This window comes from Canis lupus, chromosome 16, assembly GCF_011100685.1.
Source record: "Canis lupus familiaris isolate Mischka breed German Shepherd chromosome 16, alternate assembly UU_Cfam_GSD_1.0, whole genome shotgun sequence".
In the NCBI taxonomy this organism is placed as follows: Eukaryota; Metazoa; Chordata; class Mammalia; order Carnivora; family Canidae; genus Canis; species Canis lupus.
In genome coordinates, this window is record NC_049237.1 from 33,505,061 (window position 1) to 33,521,960 (window position 16,900).

The following is a 16,900-nucleotide window of genomic DNA, read 5'->3' on the forward strand; positions in this document are numbered from 1 at the left end:
CAAAATAAACTCTTCCCATCTTATCATATCAAACACCTTAATTTTTTGCTAGCGCTACTGTTTTCAAAATCTCTCACATTTCATCCCAAATGGCTTATCAAGTATTTTTCCCCAAAACACAGTACCTTCCCTAGAAGTAATTATGGTGCTAGTTGGATACAATAATTTTTTAAAAGCTTGATAGAAGTAGTTGAATTCATAACACAAAAGTTCACAAATAAGAAACTGCACTGTTAAGAATAAATTTAAAGTTATTTTACACTTTAATTATTTTCTTGATTCAATTCTATTAAAATTGTTTTAGAAAATTATGTAAGCTTATTGTTACCCACACCTCTGTTAGGAAGCTGCTCTGTACTCTGACAAGGAATTTGACAGTAGTCCAAGTGATCAAGTGAACTCTGAATTATTAACTAGGTAGACTTTCTCTTGACCTAATCATGGATCCTGTATTTCAATTAGGTTGAATTGCCTTTTTTTTCTTTTTTAGCACTAGTCAATCTCTGGCCTATATTGTATACATGCACCTTTCATGAAGCCTCACCTTGTTTCCACATCTAGATTACATATTCTATAAGCCTAGGTCATTACTCTGTGCTTTTATCATACTTAATAAATACAAATGTTTATAATTAAAGACTTTATCATGGACCTAATCTTAAACTTTATATTAAATGAGACTCCTTAATTAAACCTTATCTATTCATCCTTGCATAAACATAGCAGAAATGCTGTTTTTGTTTCTGTCAGAAAGGGAAATATCACAGGTAAAAGGGAAAAGCAGAGACAAACCCATTCCAATTTTTACTTGGAAAATTTAAACATCCATAAGGATCCTTCACAAAGAACATAAGAGGTATTGGGATGCCTGGGTGGCTCAGTGGTTGAGCATCTGCCTTTGGCTCAGGGTTTGATCCTGTGGTCCTGGGATCGAGTCCCGCATCAGGCTCCTTGTAGGAAGCCTGCTTCTCCCTCTGCTTAAGTCTCTGCCTCTCTGTGTGTGTGTCTTATGAATAAATAAAATCTTTAAAAAAAAAAAAAGAACAGGTATTGAGAGAAAAAAAATTAGAAAGTACAAGGCTACCAAGGTTACAATTATTCTGTTCACAGAACCAGCAGTGTCCTCCTTCATTCATCATATATGCAAGGAATGTCATATGCCTCTACATACGAGTTCTGCAAAATTCAGCAAATGAGTTGGTTCCATTACAAAGTTAGCAATTTATAAGAGATCCAGTCTTCTTTAATTTGGGGGTCTAGTGCTAGGCAAGGTGATTAGATACAGACTTATACAGATAAGTAACTATCTCAGAATGCAAAGTAATGCCTTTTATTTCCTAACACGGCACATGAAATGCTTAGTCATTATGAGGACAGACCAAGAACCACTTTTCTCACACAACTCTAAGTTAAAGCATAATATGGTCACACAGTAACAAAACAGTCTATGAATACTGAAAACAAGAAATAGATATCAGCATGATTCATGTGGGAAGAAAAGAAAAGTTATGAAAATGCTTTCACTTTATCATTCTAAATCCTGGCTAATTTTATAGCCAACAATGATGCACATCTAATTTTGACCTATGTATAATAGTCACCAATGCAAATAAACCTAATAAAATGAACAAAATTAACAAATAAAATTTCACTGTCTTCTAGTGTGAACATGGGATCAGAAGGAAAAAACATTTCCACTTCCTAAATAGGATACAAAATTAACAAGATAAAAAGAAAAAAAGTTAATCTCTGTTTCCAGCAAGTGTGTAAGGATAAATCTGCACATCTGACAAACTTGTACAAGCTCCCGAAATGAAAGGAGAGTGGACAGAAAACTTACATAGAAGTTACTGTAACTAAATGCAGAGATGGCCCTTCCATGGCAGATTTCCAAAGATATCAGCAAAAACACTTTCTCAACTTGTATGGTACCCTGAGGTGTTAAAACTTTATTTTCTGTATGCTAAACTGTCTTGTCAATAGAGTAGAGGTCTGGCAGAATGAGAAGACGTGAAGGGAAAATAAAGTGAAGAGTGAGGTTAAATAAACAGCAGTGACAGTTCTCTGAAAATACCAGCAAAAATACATCACCATGGAGAGAAAGCATAGTTAAGAGTAGAAGACATCACCACCCCAACACCTCACTGTGTGCTGAAATGGCAGAAAGTATGGGAGGGAATAGGAATGGTGCAGAAGACTTCCTGGATACAGTGTGAAGCAGAGAAGTAGAAACAATAGGCACACACACACAGAGAGAAAAAGATCAATCAATCAAATGAGCCATATTTGCAGTGAGCTCTCTGCTTCTCTGCAAGCAACTAAAAAGAGAGTCTTAAGTAGTAAAGTTTGAAAGGCTACCCCAATCCCCCACCCCGTCCCACTCACATCTCTGCTAATACAGCTAAGGCAGGAAGACCCTACTCATTCAATATTGAGAACAAGCATATCTCGTCTTATTGCATCTGGCAGATATTGTGTTTTACAAATTGAAGGTCTTGGCAACACTGCATTGAGCAAGTCTCTTGGCACCATTGTTTCAATAACATTTGCTCACTTTGTGCTTATGTCACCTTTTGGTAATTCTTCCAGGATTTCAAGCTTTTTCATAATTATTATATTTGTTATGATGATGTGTGACCAGTGGTCTCTGATGTCACTATTGTAATTGTTTTGGAGTGACACAAACCATGTCCATATAAGACAGCAAACAAATGATACACATTGTGTGTTCTGACTGCTGCATGGACGGGCCACTCACCCATCTCTCTCCCTTCTCCTAGGACTCCCTATTTTCTAAGACACAACAATATTGAAATCAGGCAAATCAACAACCCTACAATGGCCTCTAAGTGTTCAAGTGAAAGGGTGAGTTGCACATTTCTCACTTTAAATCAAAAGCTAGAAATGATTAAGCCTAGAAAGGAAGGCATGTCAAAACTGAGACAGGTGAAAAGCTAGGCCCCTTGCACTAGGTAGCCAAGCAATGACTGCAAAAGAAAAGTTTCTGAAGGAAATGTAAAGTGTGACTCCAGTGAACACAAAAGAATGCAAAACAGCCTTATTGCTGATATGGAAAAAGTTTAAGTGGTTTGAATAGAAGATCACCAGCCACAACATTCCCTTAAACTGAAGCTTAATCCAGAGGAAAACCCTATCTTTGAATCTATGAAGGAAAAGACAGGTGAGGAAGCTGCAGAAGAAAAGTCTGAAGCTAGAGGAGATTGTTTATGAGGTTTAAGGAAAGAAGCCATCTCTATAACATAAAAGTGCAAAATTAAGCAGGAACTGCTGATGTGGAAGTTATGGCAAGTTATCCAGAAGATCTAGCTGAGATCATTAAGTTAGGTGGCAACACTGAACAACACATTTTCAATGTAGATGAGAAAGTCTTCTACTGGAAGAAGATGACATCTAGAACTTTCATAGCTAGAGAGGAGAAGTCAATGCCTCGCTTCAAAGGACAGGCTGATCCTCTTGTTAGGGGTTAATGAAGATGGTGATTTTAAGTTGAAGACAATGTTCATTGATCATTCTGAAAATCTTAGGGCCCTTAGGAATTATGCCAAATCTACTCTGCCTGTGTTCTATCAATAGAACAATAAGCCGTGTATAAGTCTGTTTACATGATTTACAGAATATTTTAAGTCCACTTTGAAACCAACTAGGCAGAAGAAAATTCCTTTCCAATTATTACTGCTCACTGACAAAGCACTTGGTCACCCAAGAGCTCTGATGGAGATACACAATGAGATCAATGTTGTTTTTATGCCTGCTAATACAATATCCATTCTGCAGCCTGTGAATCAACGAGTAATTCTGACTTTCAAGTCTAGTATTTAAGAAATATATTTTGTAAGGCTATAGCTGCTACAGACAGTGATTCTTGTGATGGATCTGAGCAAAGTAAAGTAAAAACATTCTAGAAAGAACTCACCATTCTAGATGACATTAACATTTGTGAGTCATGGAAAGAGGTCATAATACTAACATGAACAGGAATTTGGAAGAACTTGATTTCAACCATCATGGATGTCTTTGAAGGGTTTAAGATTTCAGTAGTAAAAGTAACTACAGATGTAGTAGAAATAGCAAGAGAACTAGAAGCAGTGCCTGAAGATGGGGCTGAATTGCTGCAATCTCATGATCAAATTTGGACAGACAAGGACTTGCTTCTTATGGATAAGCAAAAAAGTGGTTTCCTGAATGGAATCTACTCCTGGTGAAGATGCTGTGAAGATTGTTGAAATGACAACAAAGGATTTGGAATATCACATAAACTCAGTTGATAAAGCAGCACCATGGTTTGAGAGAATGGACTCCAATTTTAGTTCTACTTTGGGTAAAATGCTATCAAATAGTAAGCATCACATGCTACAGAAAAATCATTCATGAAAGGAAATTAGCCCCATCAACAGATAGGGCAAACTTCAGTGTTCTCATATTTTAAGAAATTGCCACAGCCACTTTGGTCTTCAGCAACCACCACCCTGATCAGTCAGCAGTCAATAACATTGAGGCAAGGCCTTTCACCAGCAAAAATATTACAACTCTACGAAAGCTCAAATGATAGCTATCATTCTTTAGCAATATTTTTAACTAAGATATGTACATGTACAATTTTTAGAAATAATGCTATTGCACACTTAACAAACTGCAGTATAAACATAACTTTCACACGCACAGAGAAATCAAAAATTCATTTATCTTGATTTATTGCAATATTCACTTTATTGTGGTTCGTTGGAACCAAACCCACAATATCTCAGAGGTATTCCTATTTCCACAAAAATATGTCATAGCACCAATACACAGTGTAAGAAAAATATTGAGAAAGAGCAGTAAAACTTACTAACAAATAAGGAATGCGAGATTTCTTTTCTGCAACAGAACAAAGATCTGACTCAAATTTTTGTCATTAATTTTATAAAATAAAGGGAGAAAAAATCGTTTTAAATCATAAAGAAAAAAGTGGGAATTCAACAGGAGTTCAATTATGAGTAGTCAGAACTCAAGAAACACTAAGGAAAAATAATCAGAAATGATAGTAAAAAAGAAAATCATCTTAGAGTAAACAAATCTGTAGAAAATATAAGAGACATAAGACACACACAAAAAAAGTAGAACAAATTAAATGGAAATAGACTTAAAATGAATTAGAGAAAATAGATATGGAAGACAAAGTAGATAAATACATATTTGCTGTGCTTAAAAAGAAAAACAAAATAGCATAACAAAGAATTTAAAAATACAATTCCAAAAATATTCCTTGAAATAAAATAAAACTTAACTATATGTATTTAAAATTACACTGTGGACCGTAAAAAACTAACCCACATTATACAACCCAGATACACAGCCTAGTAGTGTTACTGAACTTTAAATATTAAAGTAAAGCAGACCAGAAAAATTAACAATTATTCCTAAGTGAAAAATACAAATTTCTCCACAGTTGCACTCAACTCCATAAAACGGCAACATCTACAAGATCCTCAAAGAAAAAAAAAGTATGTATCAAGTTGTTTTTCAAGAATAAAAATAACATGAGGCACCTGGGTGGCTCGGCTCGGTTGAGAGTCTGACTCTTGATTTCAGCACAGGTCATGATCTCAGTGTCAGATTGGGTTTGTGTTAGGCTCCACACTTACATGGAAGTCTGCTTGAGGTTCTCTTGCTCTCCCCCTCTCCTATTGGCCCTCCCCCACTTGCATTTGCTCTCTCTCTCTAAAATAAACAAATAAGAATAAAAGCAACAATGTACAGCAAAGTGACTACAGCTAATAATACTGTATTGTATCCTTGAAATTTGCTAAAACAGATCTTAACCAAAAAGAAAAGGTAACTACATGAGGTGATGGATGTTTTAATTAGTTGGGTGGTAGTAATCATTTCACACTGTATATATATATCAAATCATTACATTGTACACCTTAAATATATACATTTACATTCAATTATACCTTTAAAAACCTGGGGGAAACCCTTTAAAAGAATGAAGACAACAAACAGCTTTTTAGCATACAAAAACTAATCCTACTTGAAGATAATACTAGACAGGCTTAAGTCAATAAAATATGACTAGGGAAAGTCATGGAAAGATTTGAGGATTGAGAAGAATTGAGGAGACTAAAACAGAAAGCTAATACTCTATGTTCTGACAAGTAGAAATGGTACAATTAGTAAAAATAAGGAGAAAAAAATTAGAAAGTTGAAAAAAATTTTTGAAAAAAAATGTTTATTGCCTTAATATCAAATATCATTAAAGCAGACCCAAAAATACTGCAGAAATAGAAATGTATTTTACACAAAGTAAACCCAAGATAAACTCAGACATGAGTGGTAATGAGGAAAGAGAAAAGGGAAGAAGAGGCAGGTACTCATGTTCATTACTGAATTACCTTGTAGAAAACTGATACACTCTAAAGAAAAGGAGATCTAAGGGTATAATATAAAAGAACAGTTTTAAACATAACCCATAGAATATGAGACCTTCCTAATAACAAAAAAAAGTGAATACTTAAAGCAAAAGACACAACATAATGATAGAATACAGAATAAAGCTAACACGAAAACAAAAAGTTAATATATGACAGCACTCAAAATACATCTAGTATATCAATATCAATAAGTTTGCTTTGTTAAAAGATTTTAAGATTGAATCAGAAAGAGAAACCTAACTCAATGTTTGAAAGAACACCTAACACAGTGTATTCACAAAAATTAAAATGTAGGCAAAGATACCAATGAGATAGAAACAAAAATAGAACATCTGATATTCATATGCAAGGTATATTTCAAGTCTAAAATTATGTCAAGTGTTTATAATCCTACACAATGCAATTCTCAATAAAAGTTCAACCATTAAAAATAACTATAATAGAGCATAACATCCGCAAAGTTGAAAGTAAAGGAAAAGACAAACAGGGACGCTTGGGTGGCTCAGTAGTTGAGCGTCTGCCTTCGGCTCAGGGCATGATCCTGGAGTCACAGGATCGAGTCCCACATTGGGCTCCCTGCATGGAGGCTGCTTCTCTCTCTGCCTATGTCTCTACCTCTCTTTCTGTCATGAATAAATAAATAAATCTTTAAAAAAAGACAAACACACTAGCTACAGAGGACTGGTTCTCTTCCTTCAAAATACAAGAAAACAAAGTAGCTTCATTAGCAAGTTATAACTGTTTGATATATGACAAAACCACACAAAATAAGCTTCATTAGCAAGTTATAACTGTTTGATATATCATACAACCAAACTATAACCACACTATTCAATGACCCATATTTATGGATTTCTAGTATATTTATGAAAATTAATAATATATTAGGCTATAAAAGACATTCTCAAATATATCCAAATTCTAGATATCACAGAAAATATATTCTGAACAGAACACGCAAAATCTAAAAATCGTAACACCAGGAAAATGATAAAAAGTCTTCTCTTGTGGAAGTTTTGAAATTCCCTCTAAAACAACTCCCTCCTTGAAGAAGACATATAGCCAGAGATTTATGAATTTATAGGAAAATAATATTAATGAGGGCGCCTGGGTAGCTTAGTTGGTTAAGCTGCCTTTGGCTCAGGTCATGATCCCAAGATCCTGGGATCGAGTCCTGCATCAGGTTCCCTGCCCAACAGGGAAGCTGCTTCTCTCTCTCCCTCCACCTGTCAGTCTCCCTGCTTGTGATTTCTCTGTCAAATAAATACAATCTTTTTTAAAAAAAGAAAAGAATATTAATGAAAGCATCATATATCTGAATTCATGGGATGTAGTTAAAGCATTGCTTAGAGGAAAACACCAAGCATTTAATTTTTATAATTATGTTTGAAGAAGAAAATAGAGCAAATTGAACATCTGAATCAAATTTATGAAAAAGAAAATGAAAAAACTCAATGAGAAAATAGGATAAATGATTAATATCAAGAATTAGGAGAAAAGGGTAGACTTAGTAAATAAATTTAAAAGCCTTCTCATTAAAAAAAAAAATAAAATACAGCTAAACTAATCAAATAAATAAGAAAAAACACAAGCACAAAAATAAGAGTAAGGGGAGGAAAAAAGCCATTAAATAGAGAAAAATAAAAGAAACAGAAAAGACCATTTTACTCACCTCTATTCAAAAAAAAATTCTAATCTGGATGAAGTACATAACTTTCTAGGAAATATAATTCCCCTAAACTGATTCCAGAGGAAGAATAAAAATCTATTTTCAATGGACAAATTAGAGAAAAGTGCCAATAAAATCTCTAGGCTTTGGAAGTTTTACAGGTGAATTCCACCACACTTTTATTTTTTTATTTTTTTAAAATATTTTATCTATTTATTCATGAGAGACAGAGAGAGAGAGAGAGAGAGAGAGAGAGGCAGAGACACAAGCAGAGGGAGAAGCAGGCTCCATGCAGGGAGCCTGAGGTGGGACTTGATCCTGGGTCTCCAGGATCATGCCCTGGGCAGAAGGTGGTGCTAAACCACTGAGCCATCTGGGCTGCCCATTTCCACCACACTTTTAAAGAATAGTGAAGTTCCAATGCTTTAAAACAGTCCTAAAACAGGGGAGAAGAAAAACTTTTATTCTCTCCACAAAGATTAACATAACATTAGTATCAAAACCTGATAGAGACTGCGGTAAACAAAAACAACTTAAAATTTTACAAACGAATATTAATGAAACACAGCCAGAACCACTATAAAAGAATACTTCGTATCAAATGTGACTTATTCCAGGGAATGCAGAAGTGATCAAATACTATAAAATTATTAATATAATTTATACCAATATATTTAGAGACATATTACATGATCATCTCCCCAGATGGAAAAGGACCTTTTACTTTTTCACATACAAAAATATATATATTCTTGATAAAACAAATCACCTAAAATCTAGGACTAAATGTAGATCAGTATGAATAAAAGGCTAAGTGGTATAATAAGATGGGAAAATAAAATGGTTTCAAGAACAAATATATTTATTTTCCTTTCTCAAATAATAATGTAATAATAGCATTTCAGGGAATCTCTTCTGGGACCTGGTGGCCTTGCTGTCATTGTGCAGCTGAAGCTGGGCTGCTATCACTTCCAGTTTTCTCCCAGCAGGAAGCGAAAAGAAAGGTTGTGGAATAAATCGCATATCCCTTTCACTTACATAACATTGGCAAGAACATAGCCACATATTAATTAAATAACCACACTTAAATGCACCATAGGCTGAGAAATATGTCTCAAGGAGGCGTCCACATGTCCAGCTACAATTCTATTACTCTACAGATGATATTTCCTTAACAAAGTAAATATATCCAAACTCAGACCAAAAGCCATCCTCATGCTTTATGATAAAATACTAGGAACATTCCTGTAAGTCAAAGGTAAGACAAAGATGCCCATTATAACTGACATTATTTAAAGCTGATATCTAAAAAACAAAAAAAGGCGGGGGGCGGGGGGGAACACCTGGGTGGCTCAGTGCTTGATACCAGGGTCCTGGGATTGAGTCTTGCATTGGGCTCCCTGCAGGGAGCCTGCTCCTCCCTCTGCCTGTGTCTCTGCCTCTCTTATGAATGGATAAATAAGATCTTCAAAAATAAATAAATAAAAATAAAGCTGATATCTAAATGCAACCCAAGGCAATTAGATAAGCAGTAACCAAATTAGAGTAATACAAATTGGAAAGTAGAAAATAAAAATGATTTGTTAGAGGAGCTGTGATTATATACCTGGAAAATATAATTAACTGAAAAACAACTATAGTGAAAGACCTCAGTAAGGGGGTAGGATTAGAATTCAATGTGCAGAAATCAATAATAGTACCAAAAAATATATACACCAAGGAATCAAGTTGATAAGAAATGTGCAAGACTTACATGATAATTTAAATACTAGTGGAGGATATCTAAAAAATTGTACACATGGAAAAGTAATATCATGGTTTTGAGCACAAATTTCAACATCATAAAGATAGCAATTTAAGTTAATTTGAAAATCTAATGCAATCATGGTAAAAAGACCAACTGCTTATATGAAATAAGTCAGTCTAGAAGTTTATAAAGAAAAAAATAAGAAGATTGTCCAGAAAAACTCATAAGTAGACAGTTTAGCAATTTCAAATATTAAAAGTAGTTTAGAAATGTTAGCTGTTAAAACATATTACAAAGCCTCAGTATCAGTGAGTACTGGCAATTAAACAGATCATTCAATAATTAAGTAACAACAACAACAAAAAAAAACACAAAATATAGGGTGGGAGGGTGTACCGGGGTGGTTCAGCATCTGACTCTTGATTTCAGTTTAGGTCATGATCTTAGAGCCCTGGGATTGAACACTGCATCAGGCTCTCCGTTCAGCAGGAGTCTGCCTTGAAGATTCTCTCTCCCTCTCTCCCTTCCCTCCATCATGCTTTCTCTCTTAAGTAAATAAATTTAAAACAAAACAAAACAAAACAAACAAAAAAAACTAAGTAACCAACATAAAGAAAAAAAAAAACCTTATCATTACTGAACAATTCCAAACGAGAATTCCAAAGATTTAAGAGATAGTAAAAGTAACACAAAAGTATTAGAAGATAGAATTCCTTTACAATCTTGAAGTTCTAACTATGACTAAAACTCCAGAAGCCATAAAAAAACCCAGATATATTAAACTGAAGATCAACCAACTCCTCATGGAAATAATAAAAAATACATATAATCAAAGAAAAAACACAGATGATAGAAACTCAAACACAGCACAGCCCCGGGTGGCCCAGCGGTTTAGCGCCACCTTCAGCCCAGGGCATGATCCTGGAGACCCAGGATCAAGTCCCACATGGGACTTCCAGTGTGGAGCCTGCTTCTCACTCTGCCTGTATCTCTGCCTCTCTCCCTCTCTCCCTCTCTCCCCCCCCGCCCCCGTGTGTGTCTCTCATGAATAAATAAATAAAATTTAAAAAAAAAAAGAAAAGAAACTAAAACACATTTTTCACTTGACATCAAAGAAAAATGCATCATGTATAGAAAGCCTCTGGGAATCAATAAAAAGACCAAAAATAGGAGGAAAAAAATAAGGTTCAGAAAAATATACTGCTTAAATATATAAAAGATGTTTCACTTCAGTCATACTTCTAAAAACAAATTAAAAATTCACAAGTATGTTATTTTTCATTTACCATACTGGCAAAATTCCAGAAGTTGACAACACATTCTATTAGTAAAGCTGAGGGGAACAAGTAATCTCATGTATTTTCAGTGAAACTAGAAATTAGCATGGTGCCTACAGACAAGCAATTTGACAATATCCATAAAAATTAAAACACATATATATTCTTTGATCAGGCAATTCCAATTGTGGCAATTTATCCTACAGTATAAAATTATGTATGTATAACATTCTTTGCAAAATAGTTTATAACATCAAAAGATTGTTAAAAAAAAATAAAATATCCGTAAGTAAGGGAATTGCTAAATTATATATGATGGTACTTCAGTGCAATGAAGTATTATGCAGCTATAAAAAAATAACTCCAAAGTATACTGTGTTAAGTACAAAAAAATCAGGAGGAAAATATTTGTAAAATATGCTTTAAGTGGAGGAATAAGAATATATGCTTGTTTTAGCTTTTCTATGTAATGAAACTCTGGTAGGACACCTAAGAAACTAGAAACAACAGTTTTATTATTGATGTAATTGATACATGGCATTATATTAGTTTCAGGTGTAACGATTCAATGTTTGTATCTATTGTGAAAGTAATGATCACCAAAGTAAGGCCAGTTAACATCCATCAACACAGTTATAATTTTTTTCTTTTAATGAGAATTTTTAAGGTCTACTCTCTTAGCAACTCTCAAATATACAATCCAATAGTATTACCACTTACCATGCTGTACATTATATCCCCAGGACTTACTTATAATTGGAAAATTGTACTTTTTGAATCCCTTCACTCATTATGTCTACCTTCAATCTCCAGTCTCTGGCAACCACCAAACTGTTCTTTGTATCTGTAAGTTCAGATTTTTATTGTGGTTTTTGTTGCCGTTGTTGTTTGGGTGTTGTTTTTTGTTGTTTTTTTTAGATTCCACGTGTGAGATCATATAGTATTTGTCTTTCTCTGTATTCATAGGGAAGAGCAGGGCAAACAACAGGAACTAGAAAAATGAGGACATACAAAGGAAATCTTTTACTATATACTCATTTACTCTTTCAGATTTTTGAACCATGTGAAAGTATCACCTATGCAAAACACTCGTTAATTTAAAGGTAAAATTTTAGTTTTAATTTACTGCTCTTGCACTGAGGAACTTAAAAGTGTGTAAGAAATTATAAATCTAATATAGCCCCTAAGATGTACAGGAATTCAATCATCAGACATGAAACAAGCATTGCAGTCCTTTTGGACATTGTACTTTGGAGTCCATAAAGTAGTTATAAAATTGTTTTAATTCTGGCATTCGATTATCTCCTTTGTTAAGTAGGAATCACAGAAGTATGAGCTTTTCTTTCTGAAAGCACACAGTATTAGTACACATAGAATTAGCAAGTAGAAAAATGGGTGGTAAGTATTTTTATTGTTCACAAGGTAGGTCAAAATCCTATCTCCCTAATTACCACTCTTTGGTAAGGACTAATTGGGAAGAAAGCCAAGAATACACATGCAAAATAGAGAGGGGGGAAAAAACCTCACAGCAGAGGAACAGTGGGGCTTGATAGCTTTTCAATGATTTTATTCATCAAAATAGAATCATCTTGTCACAACATTAATTTTCTACAATTTACTTTCATAAAGCATAGAACACAGGCTTTCTCCATAAATTACTATTTTCCAACTTTCATCACATCTCTTGTCCTACAGTGGCAAGATGAGGTAAGGGGAGGGGGGGCAGGAAGGAGGATAAAAGAGCAAAACAGAAATGACATTTCCAGAGTTGAGACATTCTTTTGAAAACTGCTCTTCTCATGCAGCTATGTGTTATAGGAAATCTGTGTAGAATTCTATTTTAAAATATCTTAAGGCTTTATCTTAAAACAATGAATCAGAAATGCATCCTACTTATACTTCGTCAGGGGAAAGTAACCAGAATCTTACTTGAGAGATGGAATCGTTAATTTTTCTAACCAATCAAAAACAAGTTATGAGTGTTAATAGTGAGCTTTCAAGTTTTATGGGAACTTTGCTTACAAGGCCAATAAATCAACATGTGAGTACATTTTACTTGAAAATATCAGACTACCACACAGGCTCACCACACTCTTAGCATTCACATAGAAATGTTCCATTTATTTGGAGTTTAATAATATTGTACACTATCCATATCATAGGTAAGAACTCAGAAATAAGCAAATAATAAAGGTATCCAGGCAGACAAAAAAAAAAAAATAGTACCACCAATTCATGTACTTTATTCATAAGCTAGTTCCTTAGAACTTATTCAAAGTCCATTTGTTTTTTCAAATTAAAAAATTTCTGGAAGCTTCACCAAACTACAAGTGGAAAAACTATATTAAAACGTACTTCTATTCAGAGACAAATTCAGCAGTAAAGACAGATACTGATAGCTATATAGAAAAAAATTAAGATTAAATATTATGGTAGATGGATAAAACAAGAAAGACACAGTCCAGGTTCATTTAAAGTGAAGACAAAGAGTGCTTAATACCTTACCTGTCTAGTGTAAATAACTGTATTACAACTTATTTTGTATAATGTTACCCTAAATTATCTGGAAAGGATTGTGTTTAACATTTTCAGTTTGAAAAACATGTAGTATAATTAAGAGAAATTCAATAAACTGGTTAAATTCAAATTGTTTTAGTTAAAATGTTTACAACACAGAATTCCTAAAAGAGTTTTAGGATGGGTCTGCCTTCCTCTATACATAGGGACAGTTATATTTATGATCTGAATGGAACCTCTGTAGGCACAAAGGGCACCTTAACCCAAGGGTTAAGGTTAGGGTTAGGGTTATATATAGGGTTATATATATATATTCAACTGAATAAATGGTGGGAAGAGGATAGTCTATTCAATAACTGGTGGCAGGAAAGTTGATACCCACATAAAAATGATAGGATGCAACTGAACACCGATCTTACAGAGACACATACAATGGAATATTATTATGCCGTTAAAAAGAAAATTCTGCCATTTGCAACAACATAGATGAAACTGGAGAGCATTCTGCTACGTGAAATAAACCAGAAAGAGAAGACACATACTGTAATGGTATCACTTTCATGTGGAATCTCAAAATTTAAATCCCCAACAACAACAAAAAAACACACACAAACAAGAAAATGCTACACATATTTTCAGCCCACACATCATTATCTATTTTAAGTCTACTGACCAGGTTTTTTGTAGTCCCCTGGGAACATGGACATTAGACTAGAGGATCATGGCTGCTTTCACATCTTCCTATAAGCTCATCAACTGTGTGCTAATAATTCATATACTTAAGCAAGACATTCACAATTCATTTTAAATGGTGCAACTGTCTAACAAATTGTTTAAAACTTTTTAAAATCTTCAGTGTTCCATAAAAATAAAAGCCTTTTCAGAATAATTAAAACCAGTAATGCAAAACAAATGTATTTCCTTGATAAATTTAGTTTTAAGTAAACTTTAATTTATATGCTAAATTTTTTAATTTAGTTCAAGTTTTGGCAGAGACATGTTTATTTTAATTGTTGGCCTTCAAAATTCTAGCTTAGGAATAAACATCTGCTTCTTTCCAATTTTCTGCAGAAAATGGGTAAATTTCTGTAAGTTGTAAATGAGGGCTGAAGACAAACTACTGCTTCTGGAAGTGTTACAAAATTGCAGCACTTTATGTGAGATCTAATAGCATGAAATGCATTACCATTAAATTTTCACTAAAGTTCTTTATATTTAAGATAACTTTTAAAATATTGCATTCTTTCTATCAAAACATAGCTATTTAGTGTGCCTAAATATTCCTCTTTGGAACACTTGTTGAATACCCTTATAAATTTTGAACTCTTCCCATTGCTTTATAGAGATACACAAAACAAATGGATCCTTACCACAAGACAAAAACCTCCCAGTGGAAAAGCATAAACACAGTTTCAGCCCATCTGTATTGGAAGCCTTGTAAATAATCTGACAAATAATAGCAATAAACAATGTGTATTTCTTCAGCTATATCCTTTGGAGGAAATCAACAAAACTTCCAGAGATTAAAAGTTACAGCTGTTATATTATAAGAGGTAACATTCATCTTTTGCAAATACCTTAAGAAAACAGAATTCTGAGAAAATCCAATCGCCGTTAACAAAAATTTTTCCTTCCTTCAACAGTGATGGCAACATTAATGAAGGTATTGCTAAGCATATTTGTATCCATCAAAACCCTGTAGTCAAAGAATCTGGGTAACAATAATCACTGCCCATTAACAGGATTAAAAATATACACGTTTTGGGATAAAGATGTAAAACTCAGATGATAGGGGATCCCTGGGTGGCTTAGCAGTTTAGCATCTACCTTTGGCCCAGGGCATGATCCTGGAGTCCTGGGATTGAGTCCCGCGTTGGGCTCCCTGCATGGAGCCTGCTTCTCCCTCTGCCTGTGTCTCTGCCCTCTCTCTCTCTCTCTCTCTCTCTCTCTCTCTCTCTCTCTCTCTCTGTCTATCATGAATAAATAAATAAAATCTTAAAAAAAAAACTCAGATGATATTCACTGATACCCCTGAACATCTGCAAGAATATTTTCTTATGGGGCGTTACGTTTACTTTCTTCTTCAGTCTATCTTCTAAAGTATTACACAATTGCCATGTAATGATATCTAAACCTGCCAGTGATGTTCATGATTCATGAAATGGCATATTCAGGGTTGTAAGAGCGAGTGGTAAAGGACCAAGAAATACATACTTTAATAGAGCCAGTTAATTGCTAGACACTTACAGCCAGTCAAGAACCAAAAGGAAGACCTCTGCCCAACTGTTTCAATTGCTAAATATCAACTCAATAAGGCAAGGTTCAATCACAGAATAGCAAGTCTCAGGGTCCAGAGAAAATGCCTAAAGAGTACTCTTTATAACAGTAATTCTCAAACTTTAAAGTGCGTAAGAACCACCCGGTGAGCTTGTTAAAACTGTTTCTAGGACCCATCCTGAGATTCTAATTAGTAAATCAGGTGAGGCCCATAAATTTACACATCTAATACTGCTGGTGGTACCAGTGCTACTGCTCTAAGGAACACACTTTGAGAATTTTGCCCCACAACTACAAATAAGAATTTTCATTTTATAAAATTTCCAGGTGATTAACATGAAGTTTGAGAAGTATTGTTTTAGAGAATGAGTAAAAGGATTTTTTTTCCTTCCTCTTATGCTATCAGGGCAAGGAAACAGGGAAAAGAAAAGACAGTTTCAGAAAAAACTAAAACTAAGTGCTTAAATCACACTCTGTCATGAAGCAATTCTATTTGGTTAGCTTGCTCGCCTTTCTCAATGAAATGTCACTCTTTCCTTCCCTTATTCACCTGTTCATTCTCACTTTACCTTACCTAGGGCTCACCAGAAGGCAGAAGTTCCATTTGGACTTCAGGTCTGCATGTTGTGGATTTTCTGGGAAAATCTAGATTCATATAATTTTGCTCTATTCAATAAAAATTATATTGATACTTGGAGCACCTGCATGGCTCAGTCAGTTAAGCACCAGCCTTCTGCTTAGTTCATGATCCTGGGATGGAGCTCCATGTTGGGCTCCCAACTCAGTGGGGAGTCTGCTTCTCCCTCTGTCCCTCTCCTTCCCCCTGCTCATGTTCACACTCTTTATCTCTCTCAAGTAAAATCTTTTTAAAAAGTTATATTGACACTAAACAAAAAACTGACTTTGAATGATATATTTATAAAACTTTTCATGTAAAGAAATTCACAGAAAAACCATTCACCAAAAAATCCCATATCTT

At 34.3% G+C, this 16,900-nt stretch overlaps 1 protein-coding gene and 1 long non-coding RNA gene across 8 annotated transcripts in view; one reads left to right on the forward strand and one right to left on the reverse strand.

Moving 5' to 3' along the window:
• Window positions 1–15,116, forward strand: part of LOC119877101 — a 34,366-nt gene extending 19,250 nt beyond the window's left edge. Inside the window, exon 3 of the long non-coding RNA XR_005371503.1 lies at window positions 14,988–15,116. This is a non-coding gene — a long non-coding RNA (uncharacterized LOC119877101). The remainder of the gene's footprint in view (window positions 1–14,987) is intronic.
• The window catches only part of NRG1 (neuregulin 1), a 1,144,545-nt gene that overhangs the window by 1,065,584 nt on the left and 62,061 nt on the right, over window positions 1–16,900 (reverse strand). The window lies entirely within an intron of this gene.